The sequence below is a fragment of the Protopterus annectens genome, chromosome 6.part0 (genome assembly GCF_019279795.1).
Source record: "Protopterus annectens isolate FY-2018-M chromosome 6.part0, PAN1.0, whole genome shotgun sequence".
NCBI classification, from domain to species: Eukaryota; Metazoa; Chordata; order Ceratodontiformes; family Protopteridae; genus Protopterus; species Protopterus annectens.
In genome coordinates this window covers 402,355,696-402,380,601 of record NC_056737.1, presented here as the reverse complement: position 1 = coordinate 402,380,601, position 24,906 = coordinate 402,355,696, and the positions used below count along the sequence as shown (strand labels likewise).

Here is a 24,906-nt window from a genome sequence, read left to right as displayed (position 1 = left end):
TTGGTCATCGATTAATTTGACTGAAAAAAACAATTCAACATCCTTTTTTCATTGAAAATGCTTCTCATTGAGTGGTACAGGATTGCTCTACATGTTTTAGTCTGCGATCATGTAACTGCTGGGTAATGGAGTTTGTTCCTTTCCACACTGTTGTGCAATCTCAGAATTGGTATATTTAAGTAGCAGGGGTGTAGCCTAGGGAATGCAGCCCCCATAGGTGGGAGCTGCAGGGGGGAGGGCCTCGTCCCTTGCAAAAATGATATTTCTTTTGTTTGCATTTGATCTCAACTATTTGTGTAGTCAATCAGACGGATTCAATAAAGCCTGCACTACGTGTACACTATGCATACATGATATGTACTCAAAATTCTTATCACATTTTTTGTGCTTTCTAGTCACTCACAAAGATTACATTAAATGTACATGCAGTCTACACTTTGTGGTAACCTGATGAATCTCCGTCAATATTTAAAGCTGCAAGAACATCAGTAGGAAAACTAAAATTAGGCGGAAGAAGGTGCATGTTATGTCTGTGTTGTCTGTTCATTCAGAGCAGTGTGCACTTAGTGTAGGCTTTACTGAATCCGGCCCAATGTGTTATCATTCAGTGTCAGTGACAAAAAGTACTCCTCTCTCTCTATATATATATATATATACATATATATATATATATATATATATATATATATATATATATATATATACACACACACACACACAAACACACATGCACTGCACTGAGCAGAATTTACTTTTCGCCATCTCTATATAGTTGACCTACTTTGCTTGACATATACAAAAAGTTGACAGATGTGCAAGATCAACAGTCCCTGGGGTAGAGGAATATGTCCTTTCCTTGGGGATTGTGTGATTTTGAAATTAGTATATATGTAATTGGCAAGAGTCAAGCCCCCTTGCAAAAAATACTTTGTTGTGTATTTTATGTGCACTGTAAGGCATCAATGTGTATGTGTCGACGTAAATATGTCGACATTAAGCACATCAACATTTCAGAGGATCAGCTATTCACAAAAGATCCAATACATGTGTGTGTGTGTATGCATGTATGTATGTATATATATATATATATATATATATATATATATATATATATATATATATATGTATACGTATACAGACACACAAGAAAGTACAGTTTTGTACCTACCATAAATGTAGATGTCCGAGAGGAATGCATCTGCAGTCCTTACAAATGGGTTGTCCTGTCGTCAGGCAGCCCTTCGGTCGGCCGGATTCCAAAGTCTGGGTCTGGCTTCGGCTGGTGTCGCTCTTCACCCGACGTCATAGCTGCAGTTATTCGGGTATAAAGGCATCAGCCGACGCCATTTTCCTCAGTGTTTCTTGCCCCAGATGCCAGGTGCCCTCCTGGAAGGCTAAATTTGGATAAATGCCAATGATTCCAAATAATAGAAAGTAAACATAAAAATAAGCATGTATGTACATATATACAAACAAATACACCATAATAGATCCCCCCCAAGCTAGCTGGAGGCTGGCAAATACCCTAGGAGTACCTCAGAGGGGAAGGAGGGTGGGTAATCCTGACTGCAGATGCATTCCTCTCGGACATCTACATTTATGGTAGGTACAAAACTGTACAATGTCCTTCAAGGATGCATCTGCAGTCCTTACAAATGGGTAGAATACCATAGCTAAGCAAGGGGAGGAGGAAGAGTAGTGATTATGGTGTAGCTAGGATCCCTTGCAAAACAGCAGTGGCAAAACCTGCTCGGGACCTAGAGTATAAAGGCAAATTGTAATGCTTGGCAAATGTATGCACGGAGGTCCAAGTAGCAGCCTCTATAATGTCCTTGGTAGACACTCCTCGTAAGAAAGCTGTGGTAGTGGCTGTAGCTCTCGTGGAGTGAGGCCCAATGTTTTCTGGAGTTTTCTTTCCATGGTAGGAGTAACAAAATCTGATGGAATTTCCTATCCATTTGGAGATTGTCTGTTTTGAAATTGGTTTTCCTTCCTTTCCTGTGGCATATGCTACCAGTAGCTGGTCAGTTTTTCTATTGGACTTAGTCCTGTCCAGATAGTAGCGTAACTGCCTGTGTACATCCAAGGTATGTAAAAGCCTTTCTCCCCTGTTCTGTGGGTTTGGGAAGAATGTGGGTAGGTGAATAGCCTGGTTTAATGACACTCTGGATACCACCTTAGGCATAAATGTAGGATTTGTTCTCATAGACACTCTATCTTGATGGAAGATCAGGAAGGGTTGGACTGCCATTAGTGCCTGTAGTTCAGAGACCCTTCTAGCTGAGGTTATTGCCAGTAGAAAAGCAGTCTTCCATGATAAGTATTGTAATTCTGCTGTCGCTGCTGGTTCGAAGGGAGGAAGTGTTAATTTCTCTAGCACAAAGTTCAAGTCCCATGCTGGTACTGGTGGTTTCCTGGGAGGTTTCACATTTTTAATTCCTCTCAGAGATTGTCTGAGCAGGGGATGAGAGAAGACAGGAGGATCCAAGCTATACTGTGCTGAAATAGCTGATGCATGTATCTTGATGGAAGAGTAGGACAGGCCTGTGTGGAAGAGCTCTGCCAAGTACTCCAGGATGTTGGCCATGTTTACTAGAGTCACATCTTCTCCCTTTGCAGTACTCCAAATGAAATATCTTTTCCATTTTGCAGCATAATTCTTTCTTGTTGAAGGTCTGCGTGCCTCCAGGATTATGTCTTTAACCCTTTGGGATAAGTTTGGGTTAATTGCTGTCATGTAATGTTCCAGGCAGTTAGTTGCAGAGTTTTCAGGTTTGGATGCAGTATTCTGTAATTGTTCTGTGTTAACAATAATGGGCTCAGTGGTAATGTCCATATTTGTTCCCCAGACATGCTCCTCAGCAATGGGTACCAATGTTGTCTTGGCCAGTCTGGAGCTATCAGAATGATCCTGGGACGGTCCTCTTTGATCTTCAGAAGCACCTTGTGCATCAAAGGAAGTGGTGGGAAAGCGTATGCTGTCAGGCTTTTCCAACTGAAAGAAAGGGAGTCCACCTTCCAAGCAAGTGGGTGGTACGTCCTCGTGCAGAATTTCTTTAGCTGGTGATTGATCGGAGATGCAAACAAGTCTATTTGTGGTAATCCCCATTTCTTTGTGATGGCTTTGAAGATGTCCGGATGAAGCATCCATTCGTGGGCATCTGTGGTTGTTCTGCTTAATATGTCTGCTAGAATGTTTTCTTTTCCTGGTACAAAGATTGCTTGTAACTGAATGTTGTAGGTCAGGGCCACATCCCATAGGTCCAGAGCCAGCCGGCATAGAGGATATGAATGGGTGCCCCCCTGTTTGTTGATGTACCACATAACTGTGGTGTTGTCTGTCCTTATCATCAACTGGCCTTCTTGGAGAAATGGTCGGGATGACTGGATTGCCAATTTTACTGCCAGCATTTCCTTTAGATTTATGTGCAGGCGCAGCTGTTCTTGAGTCCATAAGCCTTGTATGCACTTGCCCTGCATGTGTGCTCCCCAACTGAGGTCTGAGGCATCTGTCGTGATGGTTTGGCTTGGTTGGCTGTTGCAGAAGGGTAATCCTGGGTTTGATTGACAGGCATGAGCCCACCATAGGAACTCTTGTTTCAGGCATGGGATTATTGGAATTTTGGCTTCTAGGTTGTGCTTGTGCTGGGACCACAAATTCCTTAGGTACCACTGAAGCTTTCTCATATGCAGCCTGGCATGAGGGACCAGGATTATGCAGGATGCCATGAATCCTACAGCTTGCAGTACTTTTCTTGCAGTTAGGTGGTTCTGCTTTATTAATGCCAAGAAGTAGAGAGGTAGTTGTTCTTTCTTTTCTGCAGTTAGGAATGCCATTTGTTTTGATGTGTCCAGCTCTGCACCCAGAAAGGTTATTCTTTGGGATGGAGTCAATCTTGACTTTTTTATATTGACTGTATATCCCAAGGCTTGCAGCAGGTAAATGACTCTTTGTAAGTCTTCTGCTAGTTTGCTTTTGTTGTCCGCTTGTATCAGGCAGTCGTCCAGGTATGGATAAATTTGGATTCCCTGAAGCCTGCAATGAGCAATTACTGATGCCAGGCATTTCGTGAACACTCTGGGTGCAGTAGATAAGCCAAAAGGCAATGCTGAAAATTGATAATGCTCTGATCCTGCAAGAAATCTGAGGTATCTTCTGCAAATTGGTCTTATGGGGACGTGCAGGTATGCCTCCTTGAGATCTAGAGTTACCAGCCAAGACTCCTTGCCCAGCATGGGAAGAAGTTGCTGTAGGGTCAGCATTTTGAATTTTGGAACAATAAGGAATGTGTTTAAAGCGGACAGGTCTAGAATGGGTCTCCATTTGTTTTCTTTTCTTGGTACCAGGAAGAGTCTGGAGTAAAATCCTTTTCCTTGCTCCATAGTTGGTACCCTTTCCACAGCTCTCATTCTTAATAGCTGAGATATTTGTTTTAGAGCTTCTGTCCTTTGAGAAGGTGGTAGGTTTGGCATTCCTCTCTTCCCTGGTAGAGTATGGAAATGGAACCTGTAACCTTGGTCTATAGTTTGTAAAATCCATTTTTCTCTTGTTATGCAGTGCCAGTTTTTTGAGAATAATGTTAGTTTTCCGCCTAAAGGTGCTTCTAGTTGTTCCCTGGTAGGCGGTGCCACTGCCAAGTCACTGTGATTGAGTTGTTGTTGTGGTGGTGGCTGCATTTGTACCTCGTTGGTTGTTACCTTGCCATTGGCGTCCCCTGTAGGTACCTCTGGATTGGTTTCTGCCTCTTGAACGCCTATTCCTGCCTCTCTGGGCCTTAGAGGAATCTGGAAAGGACCAATTTTTGGAGGGCCAGTTCCTGCTAAACCTTGGAGGTTGAACCTGCAAAAAATCTTTCACCGTTTGTACAGATTTTGCCTTCTCTTCCATCTTTTTTAGCACCTGTTGAGCAGGGGAACCAAATAAATTGACCTTGTCCATGGGTGCATCCAAGAGCTTTGATTTGACATGGTCTGGTAGTGCTTGTTCTTTCAACCATGCATGTCTCCTGATAACTGTGCCAGTCATGGCTGATCTAAAGGAAGCCTCCAGTGCATCATAGCCACATTTTAAAGAATGGTTACTAACCTGCTGTATGTTATGTACCATTTCCTGAACATATTTCTTATCTAAAGATTCTTCAGAGGAAAGCTTTTTAGTTAACTGGTCAAGCATAAACTCTTGATATTGAATCATATGAAACTGGCAGTTCAAAGCCCTAGCTGACAAGGTTGCAGAAGTGTAAACTTTTTTACCCCATCTCTCTAAGGATCTGGATTCCCTTTCAGAGGGGAGGGGGTTTCTAGTGGAAGTAGTAGCTACAGCTTTAGGGCCCTGAGCGATGGTCTCCGGATCTGCCAAAGGAGCCTTGTATAAATGATGGTGAGTGTCCGGTACCCTGTAGAACCTATCGGGCTTAGCAGGAGCCGGAGGTAAAGAATCAGGAGCAGTGCAAGCATCATTAAATGCATCATCTACAACAGAAAGAACTGGAGGTATAGCCAAAGGCCTATGTTGTGGCAAATGTAGAAAGGTTCTAAGCCTTTTCCTGGAGTCTGAAAAATCTTGGCCCTGCCACTGGAATTGTTCTCTCATAGCATGCAATGTTTCCCCAAAGGAAAATTCCTCAGGCGGAGAGGCTGAAGGAATGGACTCTTCAGCATCAGAGTCTTCGTAAGGAGAATAAGGAGCCTCAGGAAGTTCTGAATGTTCTGATTCATCAGAAGAACCATCAGAGGATACTGGTTCAGGGGGTTCTGCTCTAGGCCTCTTTTCTGGAGGGGGAAGAGAGGACCTGTCTGGATGGGGCTGGGAACCACGAATTAAAGAAATTAAATCCTCAGCCAAAGATAACATATGAGAGCTAGTGCTGGGCCTGTGTGGGGGTGGTTTGGCAGGCACAGATTTTGAAGCTTTGGCTGCTTTGGCCCTGGCAAAGGCCTTAATAGACATGGCTGCAGGAGGCCTAGCAGCTCCACGTGCAGGGGTGGAAATATCCAGTGGAATTGTGTCTGATAAATCCTGGGAAACCGCCACAGAAGGCTGATTTTCAGAAGCAGATTCTACCAAGTTAGAAGAGGCCTTGGTAGAAGGCATGGTTTCAGCTGGAGAAAGAACCGCTAGCTCGGTTTCGGCCGAAACCGAGACACTCGCGGCTTGCTTAATCGCGGTTTCGGCTGAAACCGCGGACCGCGAGGGTCGGTCCTTTTCTTTTCGTTTTTTCGAAATTTGTGCTGTCGGAGGGTCCGACGGCATAATGTAGGCAAAATCAGAGCCGAAAATTTGTTCAGCAAACGCCGACCGACGTCTGAGCGTCCGTCGGTTAAAAGAAGAGCAGGCTAAACAAGCTGCTACGTCGTGGTCTGGGCCTAAGCAATGTATACAGTAGGAGTGGAAATCCTTATGAGGTATTTGTTTCCCACAGGATAAACAATTATTAACTTTCTCTGACATTGGCTGAGGCAAGAAAGAGTCCCCAATGGGGTACTTAGCTTTTTAGAAGTCTTCGAAGTAGTATTCGGTAGTAGTAATCTCTGGATCTGACCGACCGGCACTTGCAAACAGCTTCTGCTTCGGGCGCCACGCGGCAAGAAAGACTGAGGAAAATGGCGTCGGCTGATGCCTTTATACCCAAATAACTGCAGCTATGACGTCGGGTGAAGAGCGACACCAGCCGAAGCCAGACCCAGACTTTGGAATCCGGCCGACCGAAGGGCTGCCTGACGACAGGACAACCCATTTGTAAGGACTGCAGATGCATCCTTGAAGGACATCTACACTGTTATGTACCTTCTTCTGTTCTTTGAACCTTATAAGGAAGTATGCTTGAAACAGACACATTTCAGTGCTAGGACAATCTGCATTTTTGTACTGGCTTGCTAAAGATTATGACAGAGAAATGTTTTTAAAAGTGATGAGGTTTCTTTACTGGCATCCTGGCAATGAGGTAATTTTCAGTTACCTTGTTTTAACTAACCACTCCCCTGTGTGGAGGGAAGGGGAGCATGCATTACTGCAGGAGTCCATAATGCTTTTCCTATGAGAGTGCATGCTCCTGTGCATTTGCAGGCTGATTGCGTGCGGAGTCTTACCTGACTTTTCAAAGGCTTGAATAGTATTTATTTAAACCATTCTCTCCCTTTATTGGACTTCCCCAGTGATTTTTGTGGTTACCAGTTTGAATTTTCGCTGCCATCTCCCTTTTTTTGGCATTTGCACATTACAGCCTGTTACTAGTTTCGCACCCCACCCCCCCAGGGTGGAAACACCCATCCTGTCTGTCAGCTCCATCAAGCACTTGCAGCTCTAATTGAACTGAGGTTGCCTGGGCTGCAGCCAGGGTATTTATCCCTTTACAGCACTGGAATGGCACAACTATATTTTTTATGTTAATCAGAAGTATACAGTTTACTCAGGAAATGGAGTACGTTTTATAATTTTCATAAAATCATTTGGAGGCTTAAAAAATAGGCTTATTTTGTTAATCTGGTTGACAAAACATAATTAAATAAAATCCATAATACTTGTTAACATATTTTATGGCGAAGCCAAGCCAAATCCTGTCCTGCCTCATTACTGTGCTTCTAGTGTGTAATGTTTAGTAAATTCTTTACGTAGCCACTTCTAATACATCTTGAAACACTTCTAAAGCCAAGCTATTGAAGCTGATACTGCTCTGGTGGTAGGAGGTCTGACAGTGCCCAATGAAATGTTTATTTTAATAATAGCAAAAGAAAATACAATAGGTCAGCTACTTTGACAATGTTTAATTTTAAACTGGTAGGCGGGCTTTCCTTTCCTTTCCTTTTCTGAAGAATAAAAATAGTCTATTCTCCTAGATTCAGGAAATTATCTGGTACAGTAGCTTGGTGGTAAACACACATCTAGCGTAAGTAAAACATGTTTTCCTTCATTATGATTATTTGGATAAAGGACCAACAAGCTGGATAGATTGTCTAAGAGTCACTGCTAAGGCAACTTTTGCATGAACAAAGTATTAGTTCTCATTTACACCCTTTCAATATGAAAAGAAACTATGCAAGGAGGTTTCCATAATAGCCTGTAGCTCTAAAAGTCTTTCCCCTGAAGTAAGTACCACTATTAAAAATGTTTTTTTTTTTTTATATCTGTTGTATCTGCTACTTCAGAGATAAGGCAAGCTTTTTTGCAAGAAAGTCAAGTCTGGCAGGAAAGATGTACCTTACTGGCACATAAAGCAATGCTGACACTGCACTCCTGCACCATCGACACCTGCATTTTGCACTTCCTGTCAGCATTTACCCAGGGCAGCCACTCCCTTTGCCCCACACCTTAAGTTATCGCTCTGTATTGGTGGTCTGAAGTCCCACACCTTAAGTTATCGCTCTGTATTGGTGGTCTGAAGTGTAATACCTGGAAGGTCCCCACAAATGGACTTGCACCTATATGAGGATACACTGAAATGCAAGCAGGTATCACTAATACAAGAAATTTGATTGATACATTTGCTAAATTTGATTGAAAAAACAAATGGCTTAGGCAATCCAAAAACATTGAAAATGGACAGTTCGATAGACAGAAGGGTTAACTCATTATAGCCGAATAATGCCTCTGGGTGTTTCTGCCTCTAGTATTGCTTGATAATATTTGCATTAATAATTCAAAAACCATGCTACATACAAGTTATTATAAAAGTTTTCCTTAAAGCTTACACAATGAGAAACACAACGGTATCGATATTTGATATGTCTAATTTAGATAAAGCTATATAACTTGCTCTTCTTGTAATATTTATTGTGTCATAAATATCATATTTCTCTAGATATCTCAACAAAGAGGGATCACAGACAGAGCTGTTTACATTCATATGAAAGCTCTCAGCTGGAATAAAACAAAATGCTGCTGACACACACCTCTCAACCTCTTAGTGCAACAAATCTAAACAAAGCTTAACATATTGGGGGACAAATTTTAAATATTGCTCTTATAAACTTAGAAGGTTGCTACAAAAATATGATTTGTATTGACATGCATTTCCTGAAGAATATGAAGTCTGAAATTCAAATGCATGTCTGTATTTAAAGTCAAAGTCAAAGTAAACTTTGTCATTTAGACCCACATGAGTGCAGCCTAAATTAAATTTTGTTGCTTCGAGCTCAATGCGCAGAGAAAAAAACATACAAAAAATAACATAAATATAAAAACAGAACTACAGAGTCTATATATGACATCGACATTGACACGACACTAGGACATAATTACAATTTTTGTATGTCTATCTATAGCAGCACTTAGTTTTGCACAAGAGATATTGCACTTACCAGCTTAAGCAATGGTAGACTAGAGACCATTTTGTCCATTGCACAGAATGTAGGTTGTATTTCAAGTTATTACACAAAAGTAATAAGCATTCTGTGAGCTACTGCACAAGTGAGAGAGACATACCTCTCAAGTGTACCTCATTACGAGGAACGTACCTCATTTGGAGTCTTAAAAGGTTCATGTTCCTCAAAGATCCTCAATGTTCCACATTGAAAGACTCTGTCACACATTCAGTGTTAGGATTTTTTTAAGTGAAATCCATGGTAAATAGAAATGAATCATATTAATTCATTAAAAGATCTTCTTTATAAGTAAAAACAGCATATTTTAACCATCCTATGGCCTTCCTAAATGAAGTTGCTAGTAAGCCATTAGTATGTGTTCCACATTTTGCCCATTTGTTCCACATTATGAGGGCTAGTGTTCTTCATTTTGGAGATGGAAGGTTGAGAGCTATGGAGAGAGAACCTAGTAATGAGTTATTTCACTTTAAGAAAGAAACATTTCCTTCTGCCTGTGTGGCTACTGACTAGGTTACCTGTTGGCTTGCCTTGCTACTCAAGTTTGATAGTCTGATGGCCTGAGGAAAGAAGCTATTTCTGAATCTAGTCATTTTGCAACCTATGCATCTGTAGTGCTTGCCCAAAGATAAGCAGGATAAAAGTCCCTGAGCCAGGTGGGCATGGCCTTTAACAATCTTTGTGGCTCTTCCGAGACACTGTGCAGAGTGCAGATCCTGTACAGGTGGAAGCATGGACCTCTTTATTCTCTCTGACACTTTCACCACCCTTTGGAGGGCCTTACAATCCATGTCCTTGCAGTTTCCGTGCCATACTGGGATACTACTTGTCAAGCTGCTGTCAATAATGCCTCTATAGAAGGTTGTAAACACCAGAGATGGGAGGTTTTCTCTCCTCAACCCACATAGGAAGTGGAGTCTTTGTTGTGCTTTCTTGACAATATGATTAGTATTGATGGACCACGTCAAATCCTCTGTGATGTACACTCCTAAGAATCTGGTACTCTTCACTCTTTCCACTGTTTCTCCATTGATTGTGTGAGGGAGCTGTGTAACCCAGTTTTTCCTGAAGTCTACAATTACCTCTTTGGTTTATTCATGTTCAGAGCCAAGTTATTGTTGTCACACCAGTCAAGCAGATGTTTCACCTCCTCCCTGTATGCTGTTTCACCACCATTGTTGATTACGCCTACGACTGTAGTATCATCTGCAAATCTGATTATGCGATTTGAGCTGAACCTGGCTGTCCAGTCCTGGGTCAGCATGGTGAACAGCAGAGGACAGAGAACACATCCTTTAGTGACTCCAATGCTCAGTGTAAGGCTCTTCAAAATGTTATTGCTAACTCTTACTCTTTATGGTCTGTCAATAAGGAAGTCCAAAATCCAGTTACATGTAGGAGTACTGACCCCCAAGTGAATTAGTTTCTCTATCAGTTGTAGTATGACTGTGTTAAAGGTGGAGCTGAAGTCAATGAATAGTAGTTGGATGTAACAGTTCTTGTTTTCCAGATGAGCTAAGGATGTGTGGAGTGCCACTGAGATGGCATCTGCAGTGGAGCAGTTGGGCTCACAAGCAAATTGGAGTGGGTCCAGTTAGTGAATTTAATCATCAGATCACCCCAGTGATTTTCCAGAAAACCACACATTTTATGATGAACAGATCAAAAATACAAGGAAAAAATCTGGACATTCTGTGAAAATATGGACAGTTGAGAGGTATGTTCGGACAGTATGCATGTAACTTGAGTGGTTGCAAAGATAATTTAAGTTGTTTACAAGATATTACAAACTTAATAATTATAATGTTTATTGTGACTTATAAAAATCCAGTTTAAGACCTAGAACCCAAAGAATACTGCCACTATAAAAATAGTTTGTAGGCTCCACTCATTGGAAGTTACAGTGCAAACTGACAGAGCTCCATTGGAGGGAACGAGTTAATAAATAGTCTAAAAGATAAATGTTTTAGTTTCTTTCTTTTACGATATTTACTGCTTGGCTGGAGAATGAATTACTGCTAGGAAGTGTCCTGAGTCAACAGGTTAATTGCTTTAGACAGGATGTAATATGTCGTGTTGCTCAGTTAGTAATGAATTGTGTAGATGCAAGGGCTATGAAAGATGAGTGTACAGGGTCATTAACAGAGCGAACCAGTCCATGAAGGAGCATCAGGATTACACCGGCTCCACCTTACTTTTTTAATAGCACCTTCTTAATTAGAAGAATTAGTGGAAAGGTATATATTAACATCTGAGTACAGGAGAAAAAAAGGAATCTAGTCTCTAAACTGCCTTGTGAGACATTAGAGAACAAAAGTTACTCAGTTGATTGTTGAGGAGTGTGGAAAATTAGTCTGCTTTTGGTAATTTCAACATATTCACGATATTCTGGAAGGTCTGTGGATCCACCTTCCATTTGTGAGCTCAAGAATGTTCCAGATGGTTCCACAAACCTACAGCACTGCTGACAACTGCAGTTTGTACTCTACAGCCAAATACCAAATTCATGTTTCTTTGCACAGTCAGAAATATTTGGTTTCTCCTTGTTTGTTGATCTAGCACTTAACTACTATATTGTGTGCTAATTTTCATCTGATCTAGTTGAAAGTTGTCTTGAAAGTCTGTTAAGGTCCTGCAGACTGCCTTCACCTCTTTCAGACAGCTGATGTGTAGAGATCTTTCCTGTTGAGACCAGTTGCCCTGCCTTGCACTTTGCATATGGGGAGCCAATGTCAACAATCTAAAGAAACTGTTGTTGGATGTTGTGCGGTTGCTGGAGTTAGCTGGGTCACTCCTACGAAGAGGAAATATCAGAGCATATGATTGCTCTAAAAAAGGTTACTGGCACTGAAGCAGTCAGGCATGACTTATTTTCGCTTAATGTTATTTCAAAGCACAGCATCAGATAAAGAGTTACATGCTGCAGGAACAATACCTATCCCCAGGATTCAATAAACTCCATGCAGGAATAGTGTTAGGTGTGCTACTGATAAGGCAAAGCAGACACAAACACTACTGAGTGCAGGGGGCATGTTTAAGTAGTACACACACATCTAACATGGCCCCTGGACTCTCAAAGTGCTGTACAGCACTTTTTTGGTGTCCGTGGACACTGACAGCAATAAAATAGTAAAACAGTGTCCACGGACACTGAAACAGATAGGGGATCAAGAAATAAATGCAGGGGGTGTGTGACAGGTACTGTCACCCCCTCCTGCATTGTCAAAGTGCTGTACGGCACTTTCCAAGTGCTTTCAGTTTCCACAGACACTGAAAGCAGGAAGTTTAGATAGGAAGCAATGCAGGGGGCGTGTGACAGGTACTGTCACACACCTCCTGCATTGTCAAAGTGCCGATGGCACTTTCCAAGTACTTTCAGTGTCTGTGGACACTGAAAGCAGCTACAAAGATAGGAAGCAATGCAGGGGGTGAGTGACAGGTACCGTCACACACCCCTGCATTGCGAAAGTGCCATACGGCCATACCCCTCAACTGTACAGGTTTTCACAGAATGTCCACATGTCTGCCTTACATACCCTCAACCTCTTAGAGCAAGAAACCTGGACAAAGCCATAAATAATGGGGGGACAAAGGCCCAAAAATAGGGACACATTTTAAATATTGCCCTGACAGACTTGGAAAGTTGACAGAATAACAGGTTGTGCATTAGCACGGTTTTTCCGAAGGGTATTAAGTCTGAAACTCAAATGTCTGTCTTTATTTTCTGAATGATCTGCCAATGATTTGCTAGAAAACCACAATCATATGAGAAATGAACCATAAATATGAGGCAAAAATCTGGACATTCTGCACAAATCTGTACAGTTGAGAGGCATGCTGCCTCATATTTTTGGTGTGTTCCCCCAAATATCTGTCCCTACCTGACAAATAGCAGAGGATGTGAGTCATTAAATAATGACAGACAAACATTTGGGTTTAAGACTCCACATCCGTCTGAAAAGTCATGCTAATGCAAAACCTATTATTCTAACATCTTTCTAAGATTGTAAAAGCAATACTTAAAAATCTGTCCCTATGTGACCCCTTACAATTTCCCTTACTGTGACTGACAAGGAGGACTGATACATGTAAATAAAGTGGGTTTATTAATTTCCTTTTTTTTTCGATTCTAAGGGATGTTTAAGCATAGCTGAGTGGGTTTGCATGTTAGGGCCCTCTGCTCAGCATTGCTTAAACATCTCATAGCAGCTAAATAAAAATGTATAGCTAAAATCCCAGTGACAAGATAGTGTTGTGGTTAGAGTCCTGGCTTTGCATGCAGGCATTCAAGGTTCGAGTACCAAGACAGGCACTTTATTTTTACATGGGAAAGCATTGTTAAAATTAGTTTTTGATGTTAATTTATGTAGTAACTGATATTTGTTACCCACGGTAGTGTAGTAGGTCGAAAATGGAAGTGAGTTCATATAACATATGAAATCATCAATGTATACACAAGTGTCCCATACAGTATAGTCACACCCCAAGGTAATGTAATGAAAGCACATAGGGGGATGCTATGCACAGTAAATCATATACACAATACTATAGCAGCAATGATGAATTAATCTACAATCCTGATATTTTCTAAAAATGAAAAATGAGCAATGCTAAGTAGTACCCAGCTATGCTTAGCCAGTTTAAGAATTGCTTAAATGTGAATGTTAAGCAGCATTTAGCTCAGCTAAGCAGATTTGCACACTGTTAAGCAGTGCTCAACACTTGCCCCATAAGCACTGCTCAACTCAGCTTAGCTGATTTGTGCACTGCTTAGCTGAGTTTAGCATTTTCAAAATGGTCCAATGACAGAAAAGGGCAGGAATATGGCCTTATTTAAACCACACAGGTGGGAATACAGACAGAACCTATTGTAGTTGATCTGTGCAGGTACTATGTCAGGCATTGGTGAAGGAGCACACTTCCGGGTGCAGCGCTGGGACATTTAGGAGTCCAGGGTCATGGCTGAACTCCTTGTAGAAAACCATGATGAGAGACTGCTGCAGGGCCAGTACCAGGGCTCGCAATACAAAGTGGAGGCCTGCGACCATCTCGCATGTGATCTCACCAGTGCTACTGGCATCCCCCGATCTGGTGAGCACATACAGCACCATTATGCTAACCTAAAGCAGAGAAAGGGGGTGCTCTTGGCCCAGTGGATCCAAGAAGCACGGGCACGGAATGCTCCAGTAGTGTGTAAGTATCAGTATCAAGTAGTTTATACCAAAGTCTAGCCTGAGTATGTGATAGAAAAGTATGCATAATGTTTGTTTTTCTCCCCTACAGCTGCAGCAGAGAGGGTTAGCAACTTCGAAGCCCATGCCAACAGACTGTTAAGGCTGCACAGACAGGCTGGTGAGTACAAATCTATCTTGCAGTACGTAGTGAAAATAACTAAGAAGAAGTACATTGATTGCTGCCAGTAGGTATACTGTTACTGTGTTAACCGAATAAATAAAGTTTGTCCGACTAATATTGATCTACAGGATGTGTAGTACTAAAGCACTGTGTCATGTCACTGTAATAAAGATCAGTACAAAAAACTGTTGTGATTATTCAGGTATGTTGTTGTAGAAATAGAATGCATACAGGTTCTCCACAGCAGATATGGGTTTGACAGCATACATTAACTGACGTTGCCCTGAGAACCAGCTGTTATGAAAAACTATAGATTGTGGAGGTGTAAAACAAGATATAAATTAAATATGAAATATATACTGCACTAAGCTCTAAACCCTGAATAGTAATGTGTAATGTATCAAAGTGTGCCCTATGCAGCATTGCCGTGTGTTAACCTTTGCTGTCCAGACTGTATTATTTCAAAGGATTAATGCACAGTACACTAGCTATCTGTCATGCATGAATCACAGGATTACAAGGTCAGACTGTCTAACCAAGACAGTATTAGGCAGAAACCAGTCAAACAAGAAACAGCAGTTCACCAATAGCTCAGTGTGATCAGAAATGGCTTAGTTGTTAATTTTGCACACCCAAACATGGTTCGAATCCAGGGAGTGGTATTAAGATGTGTGCATATGTACACAAAAGGAATCAGGAATAAATGTAGAAACAGTCAGGTAATGTTAACAGATATTTTCTCCACAGGTTTTACAGGTAAAAAAATGTCAGTAGTAGCTGTCTGAAAGGTATACTTATACACCATGTACAACTGTTCCAACCCCATGCCTACAAATGACAGCAGGATAGGTACATACAACATGCACTCTTCCCGACACATGTCTCTCAAGTGTCACGCTTTCATGGCTAGTAGTCACTCCTGCCAATAACCCTGGACACAGATATGAAACCAGGTGAAGTATGCCAGTAGCACACTCACATAGCAGCAGTACAGGGTACCCTTTCTGTGCCAGATATGCACCCCCTGAGTTCACTCTAGTCATGTACCCAGAGTTGTCACAGTTTGCCGCATACCATTCCAGTTTGACAGTTTTAACAGGTATGTTTGTGCTACAGAAGCTATGGGCCATAGGTAGATGTAAAGTGAGGGCAGACCCCGTAGAGTATTTAGCAGTACTGTTGTGAAAGGTAGAAGCCTAAACAGTTGTTAATGGAATTTTTGTCTCTCCCCCCACCCTCATCTACATCGATACTATCATTCATATACTATGGGTATGTTGTTCTCAAAACCCAATGTTGGAACTTGTGTTTCATTATTGTTCATATATTTGATTGGTTCCATGTTAACATGCCTTGTTCAAATACCATTGTTGGTGGCCTGTTGCCATCAGTGTTACTGGCATGCTATTACAATGCACACTATTGTTCCATTTATGCATGTGTTCTGTTTGTTATGCAATTGTTTCAAATCTGTTGTATGGGGTTAACTGGAACACCCACGCTTGCTGTTATAACTAATTTTGAAATGTTTTGTTCATGACTAACCAATATATATTATAAAACCTCTACACCACAGCATGTTTGGGAAGGTAGATCCCCCGGATTCGTCTGTCCTGCCTCATCCGGCAGTGGCACTGGGCCCCAGCACATCTGGGACCCAATCTGGAACTGCCTCCTCCGCTGGTCCTGCACCACCTTCGGGTGGAACCACCTCAGGGAACAAGGCCCACCCCTCCCCAGACATGAGTGCAGACAGGAGACCATCACCCACCTCCAAATCTGGGGTATGGTGCATAGTGTCATCGACACAGAGTTGGCTGGACGGCTGCACCAGATGGAGGGCCACCTGGTGCACATCAAGGGGCAGGCTTCCCCTCCTGTCCAGCCCCCAGCACAGCCACATTTGGGCCCATGAAGGTGCAGTGGTGACTGCCCATGGGTGGGGACCTCAGTCCCACTGTAACCATTTGGGGGGTCATGGGCTTCGGATTCCCAACCACCCTCCCTGTCAAAGGTGTTTACCCCCATGTGTCATAAACCACCCCTGTCTGCTGTCTTGTCTGTCTGAGAATGCAACCTATCCTACCCAACCTACCTCCCCAAACATATCTACAGCCCTTCCCCAACATCCCACTCTCACCTTAAAAAAAAAAAGAGCATCTGTCCCACAAAAAATCACTGACCATTACATAGCTCTATATTTTATCCCCATGTACAGTGAAATTAATCAATCTACCCACAAATTATTCTACAAATGTCTGTCGCCAACACCCCTCCCTGTGGGGTGTGAGGCTGTAAATTCCAAATTCTATACATTATTCACAGCTGTTGCTGCAGAAGAAATGTAGAGCTATGGTCCTTTCCAACACCCATCCTGCACATACCTAGATGGTTTTCCTAATGTTTTACTCTCTGCTTGCCCCCATTTCGCCACTTTCCTATCACCCTTTTTTCTTTTCTGTAATTAAAATTAGCGCGGGTGTAAGCAGGAGTAAGCACTGCTAAGTGAAGCTAATAGGACTTAACCATCTGTTAGCATCGCTTAGCTTCAACTGTTATGGGGAACAGACCAAACATATGAGCCACGCATCTGGACAGTGGAGCGGTATGACTGCAGCCATGTAACAGAAGAGAAAAAACACCAATAGCTGCCAACTATTTCACCCAGCACCTTCTGAACCACAGTAAGACCAACACAACACTACCCTAAATCAGCTCTGGGGAATTACCCATGTATTTGCAAATATATCATGCACTACAGGGATGTAACTGTTGGGAAAAGCAGACCAGTGAGAAATTGTCCACCCACACCCATTTGCACCACAGTCACAGCAACATACTAGTACCCCAAATGAACTCTAGAGCATAACGACTGTTGGAACAAACATATTCTGATTGCCAGCACACACTACACTGACATATACTGCCCCAACTCACAGCCTACTAGGAATCCTGAGGTGTTACAGGACATTTCTCAGTCTGCCCCTACAAACATATACACCTGAAAGACCACCAGCAACTGTAGCAGCATGCACAGTCAGACAGAAAAGGATCTATGACATCCATATCTGCTACTCTCCCTACTCAGCCCAACAAACATTTACATATGACACTGCTACACAATCTTGACAGTCTGTTAACAATGGCCAGATATACATAACTCTCAACTGTACAGATTTCCACAGAATGTCCAGGGAGTGGGACCACATTTATGGCCATTGCCGCATAACATGTCCTTGAGTCTGCTAAGTCATTGGGATGATATCAGGAGTGAAGTCACTAAATAATGATATACCATAACTCTGAATCTCTTACTGCAAGACATCTGGACAAAGCCTGACATACCTGGGGGACAGTGGGGCTGAAAAGAGGGACATATCTCAATAATGGTGATACAAACTGAAACAGTTGCTGGTGTTAAAGGGGTGTGCTGGTACATAACATACCTGAAGTATATGATATCTGAAACACAAATGGATGTCAACATTTACTGACTACAGTCCTCATATTATCCTACTGATTTCTCAAAAACAGAAATTGTCTGAGAACAGACCAAACATAGGCATAAAAGTGTGTGTTGAACTGTAAGTTATATACTGAGCCCATACCTGTCAACTGTCCAGAGTTTTAGAGACGACCACATGTTTGCCTCATATTTGTAGTCAATGCCTCATACAGTTGTGTATTGTCTGGCAAATAACTGGCAATCCATTAAAGACTGAAGTCATAACATAATAGCACACATTTGAATGTCAGATGTCATATCCTGTGGAGTAGTCCTGTGAATGTGAAACCATCTTTGCTAGCAACTGTGTTACAGCTAGTTGTATAAAGTGTCACTATTTTCCAGCCTTTGCCCACCAGTGATATGTGTCTGTGCAGATGTCTTGCTCTAACAGGAGCTAGGTGTCTTAGCATGAAACCCGTGTCAATGCAAGCATACCTTGTTCTGTAGGATGCTGACATTTGTGCAGTCACTGACACCTGCTTTGCAGCTGTGGAGAGCACACTAACCTTGCCAGGTTACTCATCCTATCATACGTTTAGACCCCAAATGGAGGGCTGCAAAGCCACAGGAGGTGGAGTTTTAAACACACCTCCAAGACTGGCCAAACAGTATGACACACGGGAGGCATTCCGAGTGCAGTTAACTGTTGACAAAACAATAACTCAAATCATAGCTAGCTACAGACCTCCAATCATGACTCTAGACACCCATCACACCTATATGCACTTGCTGGAATCTGTCAAAATTCAAACGTCTACCCTGCTCCTGGGTGACTTTAACTAACCAACCATAGTGTTCATGACCTATGCTACCTGGACATGAATGCACAGAGATTCCTTGGCTTTGTCAAGGGCAATGCAGTGGATCAGCTGGACAACACTCCTACGATGGGTGGAAATCACCCGTTCCAGGTCCTAACCAACACGTGTAGCCATTGTTGCACTCCTTAAGGTGTCATCCTCCTTGGTAAGATCTGACCACATAATCTCCCCTGACCCCCCCCCCCCCGTCAGGGTCAAACAAAATAAACTTTACAAAAATGACTATAAATCTCCTCAGAGCAGGTAGAAGTAGCTTTGCAGCCACCGTCCCATTGGTTGGAACTAGCAGTAGTGTCCAAGCCCATACCACAATACTATGTGAGCATCTACATAGCTGTATGGACTCAGCAACACCTGACAGGACAACATCATCTCCCTCCAGGTAGGGTAAATGTCTGTGGTGGACAGCACCAATACACAAATACCATAATAGGTGGAAATAATTGCTGGACAGGGCCAAGATGGAGCAGGTGCCTAAATGGAGGCAATGTCATCTTGGTCTGAACAAGCAAATAAGGTCATAGGTGAACTACCCTAAGGCTATCTTTGAGTTCAAATTGGACACATTCACCAAGGCCAATCACTAGGCCTTCCACATATATGTCTGCACTCCCAGAGGCAACACCCAAATCTGCTCTGTAGTGGTGGTCAATAACACCACATACACATACGGCACAGATATAGTCAACCTGCTGCAGACAGGTGAAGTGTAAACATCACCCCCCTGTTCCCCATTGGTACACATGTGCATGCACAGCACCTGTCCCCCTCCCCTCATCATCAGGAAGCAGGTCCGTAATGCCCTCTCAAAGGCAACACACAGAAGTCTCCACAGGCCTGATACCATCCTTGGCTGCATCCTACATGACCTCAGGCATGAACTCTCAGCTCCATTACACACTGTAGTCAACCAAAGCCTGAGCACCAGTGTCATCCCATCTGCACAGAAAACAGCCACAGTCATCTCTATACACAAAGGCAGAGCAATCTACTGACCCACCCAATCATATGCGCATTAGCCTAACTAGCCTGATCTACAAGGGCATGGAAGGCAATATCAAGGACATTATGAACAGGGGCATCGGCAACCTCAAAATGCTTGAGCCCACACAGTGTGGTATTGTCAAAGGGAGATCAGGCCTGTTAAACCTGGTCGACTTCTCTAAAGTGGTAAACAAACACAAGGAAGAGGGGAAGATGGTGAACAATGCCTACCTTCAACTAGCCCAATTCTCTCACAATAATCCCCAGGCAGCCAAGAAGCATAAGCCTACACAGCTAGGCATCAACCTGTATGTTACCAGATGGGTAGCTAACTGGCTCACCCAGTCAAAGTAGTGGAAACCACCTCTAGTAGTAGACTGTTCCAGAGCGGTGTACCCCAATGATCGGTCTGGGGGCCTCTACTGTTTGAGATATACATTTCTGAGGTACAAGTCAAAAGCAGTTGTCTGTGGCTGACCAGGTTTACAGATGCTTGCAAGCTGGCCACTGTCTTACATTCCCCTACTGATGTGAGCATACTCCAAGAGGCCCTCACCCAAATTAATGACTGTTGCAAGAAGCACTGCCTCAAACTGAATGCCAGGAGATGCATCATTTTCCCTGCTGTGGTAGATGTCATCCACATTAATTATGAAAGTAATAATGTACTGAGCATGCAATCAGGTGTGACGTGACTTGTGCAGCAAGGTTCGTAGCAACCTGACAGTTTCCCACCATGTGGGCACCATTGTACGGATGGCTGTCTACATGGCTCACTTCACAAATACAGGTATGTCATCCAGGAAACAGGAGGCCACAACATCCCTGTACTACACTCAGATGCATTACCAAGTACAATGGCTCCTTTGCATTGCACCTTGCCAAGCAAATGCAACAGTTGCAGATACCACAGAAGTTCCTGACCAGTAAAATCCAGGGTATGCAACACCTATCCTATACAGACAGGCTGAAAGCCCTGTCCCTGTACTCATGCAGTACTCTGTCTCATACAGATGGATCATAGGCGATTTGTGTCTGGCATACAAGGCGATTTCCAAACCAGCCTTGATCCTTGATGGTGTTTCTGCATATCTGTAAGACAAACCCCACTCACGCAACATGCACGCAACATGCACGCAAGGCCCTCCATTGGTCTTTCACATGTATAGTATGTCTGGCGGGATAGTGTAGTGTCCCACACAATGCACTGTCTGTAAAGTGCACTCACTCCCTATGTTTATCAGAGTACATGTATAGCCCTCCTGAAGAAGAAGCTGGACAACTGCATGGGAAATGAGTAAGACATCCCTGGGATCCGGTGTGTGTCCAGTTGGACAGGAGAAACAGGTGCAGGCATTGAAGGGATATGGGCAAAAGTCTGGGCTAGGCTTATGAGGGCATCAGGGTCAATAGCCTGGTATCATCTTATGAGGCTATGCACCTAGTACTTTACATGTTTTCTGTATGTATTGCAGACTGTCCTGCAATGTTGTCTGAAATGAATCCTTGTGAGTCTGAACTGTGTAAATACTGCAGTGATAGTGTATACTCATGCTCCTTTATCAGTTATCATCACATATTGTTACACCTTGTCATTGTTTGTGGTCTGTACAGCAGTAAGTCAGCTCTTACAGTACTTGCATATGCAGTTGGTGACACTGTATAGCTCACTCCAATAGCCTTGGTCTTGGTCACAATTACCATTCTGCTTCTGCTAATAGGCCCATCACATAGTAGGATTTGTCACCCTTTGTTGTGGAACTTACAGTAGCTGTGAAAGAGATGGATTGTGGCAGGCAGAGCTACCATAAGGTCTAGCCTGAAGGGCTATAGGTATGAAAGCTGTTCCAGACTTTACAAGGAGTGTGTGCGTGGGTGCGTGGGTGTGTGTGTGTGTGTGTGTGTGTGTGTGTGTGTGCGCACGTTTCAGCAAACATAACACTGCATGGTATTAATTTATATATATGTTGGCTTCCCCTCACAGGTGAACATGGGGGTTGGTGTCTCTCCCCCTCACAACCTGATGTCAGTGTCTTAGCAGACTCCCATGATGACAGTGGTCATAGTGAGACACAGGTGTGGATGTTGGGGCCTGAATCTGTGCCATTGTTTGGTATCCCACTTTCACCCACCATGTCCCCGCACATAGTCAGTATGCCCACACATATTCAGTCCCCAGCAGCCACAGATAATGGACAATTGGAGGGTGGTGGCATGGAACAGGCTAGTGTGTTGACTATGGCAAGTGTGAATGTAGACACCAGCCATAGCCAGAAAGCAGGAGAGGTCACAAACAGGCAGATGGACAGGGGTGCACGATGGAGGACGGCTGCCCATCAAGCCCCTGTCACAAGTGCCACAGAAGGTGTCACCAGATGCATGTTATGGTCCATCATGGGGGCACAGGTGCGTATTGACCGCAACACCAGACTGATGCTCAGGGTCATGACTGCAGCACTTCCTGCCATGCGTGATGGCCTTCACAGCATTTGTGATGCCATACTTCATTGTCTGATGTCGTGGATAGACAGTGGGGTGAGACATTGTCACTGCTCGAATGTGCAATATCTGTGCTTGAGCATGTGGTGGGAGTAGGGCATCATCCAGGTGGACATAGGTCAGCAACATGATCAGCTGAGAACCCACATAGGCATGCACATTCACAGTCCCGTAGTGACAGTACCATCAGCATTACCGAAGGGAGGGTGCTGTCCACACCACATCAGACCAGGCCATAGGTATGTTGTCCTGGCCAGTCCCATCAGGGAAGCAGATCCAGCAGACAGCAGTCACCATAGGGGAGTAGTACTGCATCGGTCCTTGGGCCTGGTGGTGCCAGTGAGACACCTGGCAGAACCAGTTCCTGCGTCCCTTCCGGTAGATGGTGAACCGTACATCCTGCCATGTATGGTCCACAGGAGTCCACCATAGCCCTGTCAAATGAACCAAGTAAATGTAAACTGAATGAAATGACTGTTCAAGCTGCAGGAAATGGTACTGTTGGTTCTCTGACAAAAACAAAATTAAGGATACCGTACAGCTGGAAATTCCACCACTTTTAATAAAACATTAATTGTATTGTAACTCATTACATCCGAGTGATGTCTCCAGGTGCTTCTTTAGTTAACTCCTACTGACACCTCTAGGCATCAAACATTACTTGTTCATATTTACATCAATAATTCCAAAACCATGCTATGTATAAGGTTTTAAAAGTGTTCATCTTAAAGCTTACACAATGGCAAACTCAACTGCTTTAATATTTGACCTCTGTCTAGTGCAGGTAAATAGATATTAACTGTTGAGCTGACGTTGTTAACTTCATTTGGTCATCAACCTGTGTGGGGGTTTTCGGATCCGATACGGATCTGAGCCGGCAGCTTTCCAAGCTAAGATCTGAGCTCCAAGCTCCTCCCTCTTACCCATACTACACTGCAACCTCCTTCCAAAACTCAGATCTCATTTGCCACGGCTTCGCCAAGACATGATCTCTGAGCTCCAGGGAGGTAGAGTGGGATCTTTTTGATCTAACTTTAACTGTGCGATCTAAGTGTGTCTGTGCATGGTTAGTTTTTCCCCCTTTCCTTCTTCCTACGGTTTTCCACAAAAAAAATAAATAAATAAAGTTTAGAGTTGTAAACTTTGTCTTAGTGTAGGCCTCCCCTTCCCGCCCTTGGTGTTTGTGTGTGTGTGTGTGTGAGTGTGTGTGTGTGTGTGTGTGGGTGTGTGTGTGTGTGTGTGTGTGCGCACGTTTAACTAGGTTCCTAGTTAGCCTTTGCTTGTTGTGGGGTGGCTATGTCGGACTCCCAAAAGCCGACTTTCTCTAAATGCACAGAGTGTGGCCATAAGTTGCCACTGGCTGATGGTCACACTCTGTGCATCATGTGTTTAAGGGTTCCCCACCTTACCTCGGGCTGCAAAATTAGCTGAATCGGCAGCTTCTTCTTCTTCTTCGGCCACGGCTGTGGCTGTACCAGCCTCTGGACCTCCTTCCTTTCTGGGACTCCCACTTCCAAACAGGGTGATAGAGAGGCCAGGAAGGAGAAGCACAGAGAAAAAGAAAGAGGAAGAGAAAAAGAGAGAGCGACACAAGGAGAGGGGTCGTAAGAGACCAGCAGACCCGTCGGCTCTGTCGGCCCCTCCATTAAAGTGGTCTCTACCCCAGAAAAGGTTCCTAGGCCATCTTCCCCTCGGCTCCATTCTCCTAGATTCTCCCTGGAGCCGGAGGAGGAGGCTCGGCCCGCTTCGAGGTCGTCCTCACATTGGCCCTCCTGGCCGGTGTCAGTGGTGTGCTCCAGATCCACAAGAAGCCTCTCTGAAGCTGACATGGACCGGATGATAAGATTCTTGCAGACTCAACTGCAGATGTGAGTGTTGCTGGCTCCGCCTCCCACCAGAGCGGGGAGTTTGGCTCCGATGTTCACCCCTATAGCTCCTTCTCCAATCCATCTCCGGGTTTCAGAGTCCCTGGATCTGAGGTCGGCGCCAATGGTTCCTCCAACCTCGATGCCGGCTGGGCCCTCGAGTTTGCCGGATCCTATGTTGGATCTCTAGCCGTGATCTTGGCATTGGATCTGAGGGTATGAGTGTGTCATTGGCTCCGTTGTGGTCGAGGCATACCATCCCTCTGGGCCTGACTGTTCCGGGCTCAGCTCCGATCACTTTGTCGGATCCAAGGGGCACGACTACTCGTCCTACCAGTTTCAGGGAAGCCAGTTCCCCTTCGGCCTTCGATGTTGTGGAGAGGGTTCTCTCAGGAGGATCGAGACCCCTCACTCTTTCCTCAGAGTGAACCCCTGCTCCCTCGCAGTTGAGTACGTCTTCTGTCAACCAGTCCTCCCAGGGACAGCCTGTGTCTGATACGGCCCAGATGGTTCCCCTCAAGGAATACGAAACTGTTTGTGAGCCATCCCCGGAGGT

General features: G+C 43.8%; 1 protein-coding gene across 2 annotated transcripts in view; it reads right to left on the bottom strand.

The window, feature by feature from the left end:
* LOC122804338 (spectrin beta chain, erythrocytic-like) overlaps positions 1-24,906 on the bottom strand; it is a 2,132,081-nt gene that overhangs the window by 31,268 nt on the left and 2,075,907 nt on the right. The gene's annotated exons all lie outside the window — the stretch shown is intronic.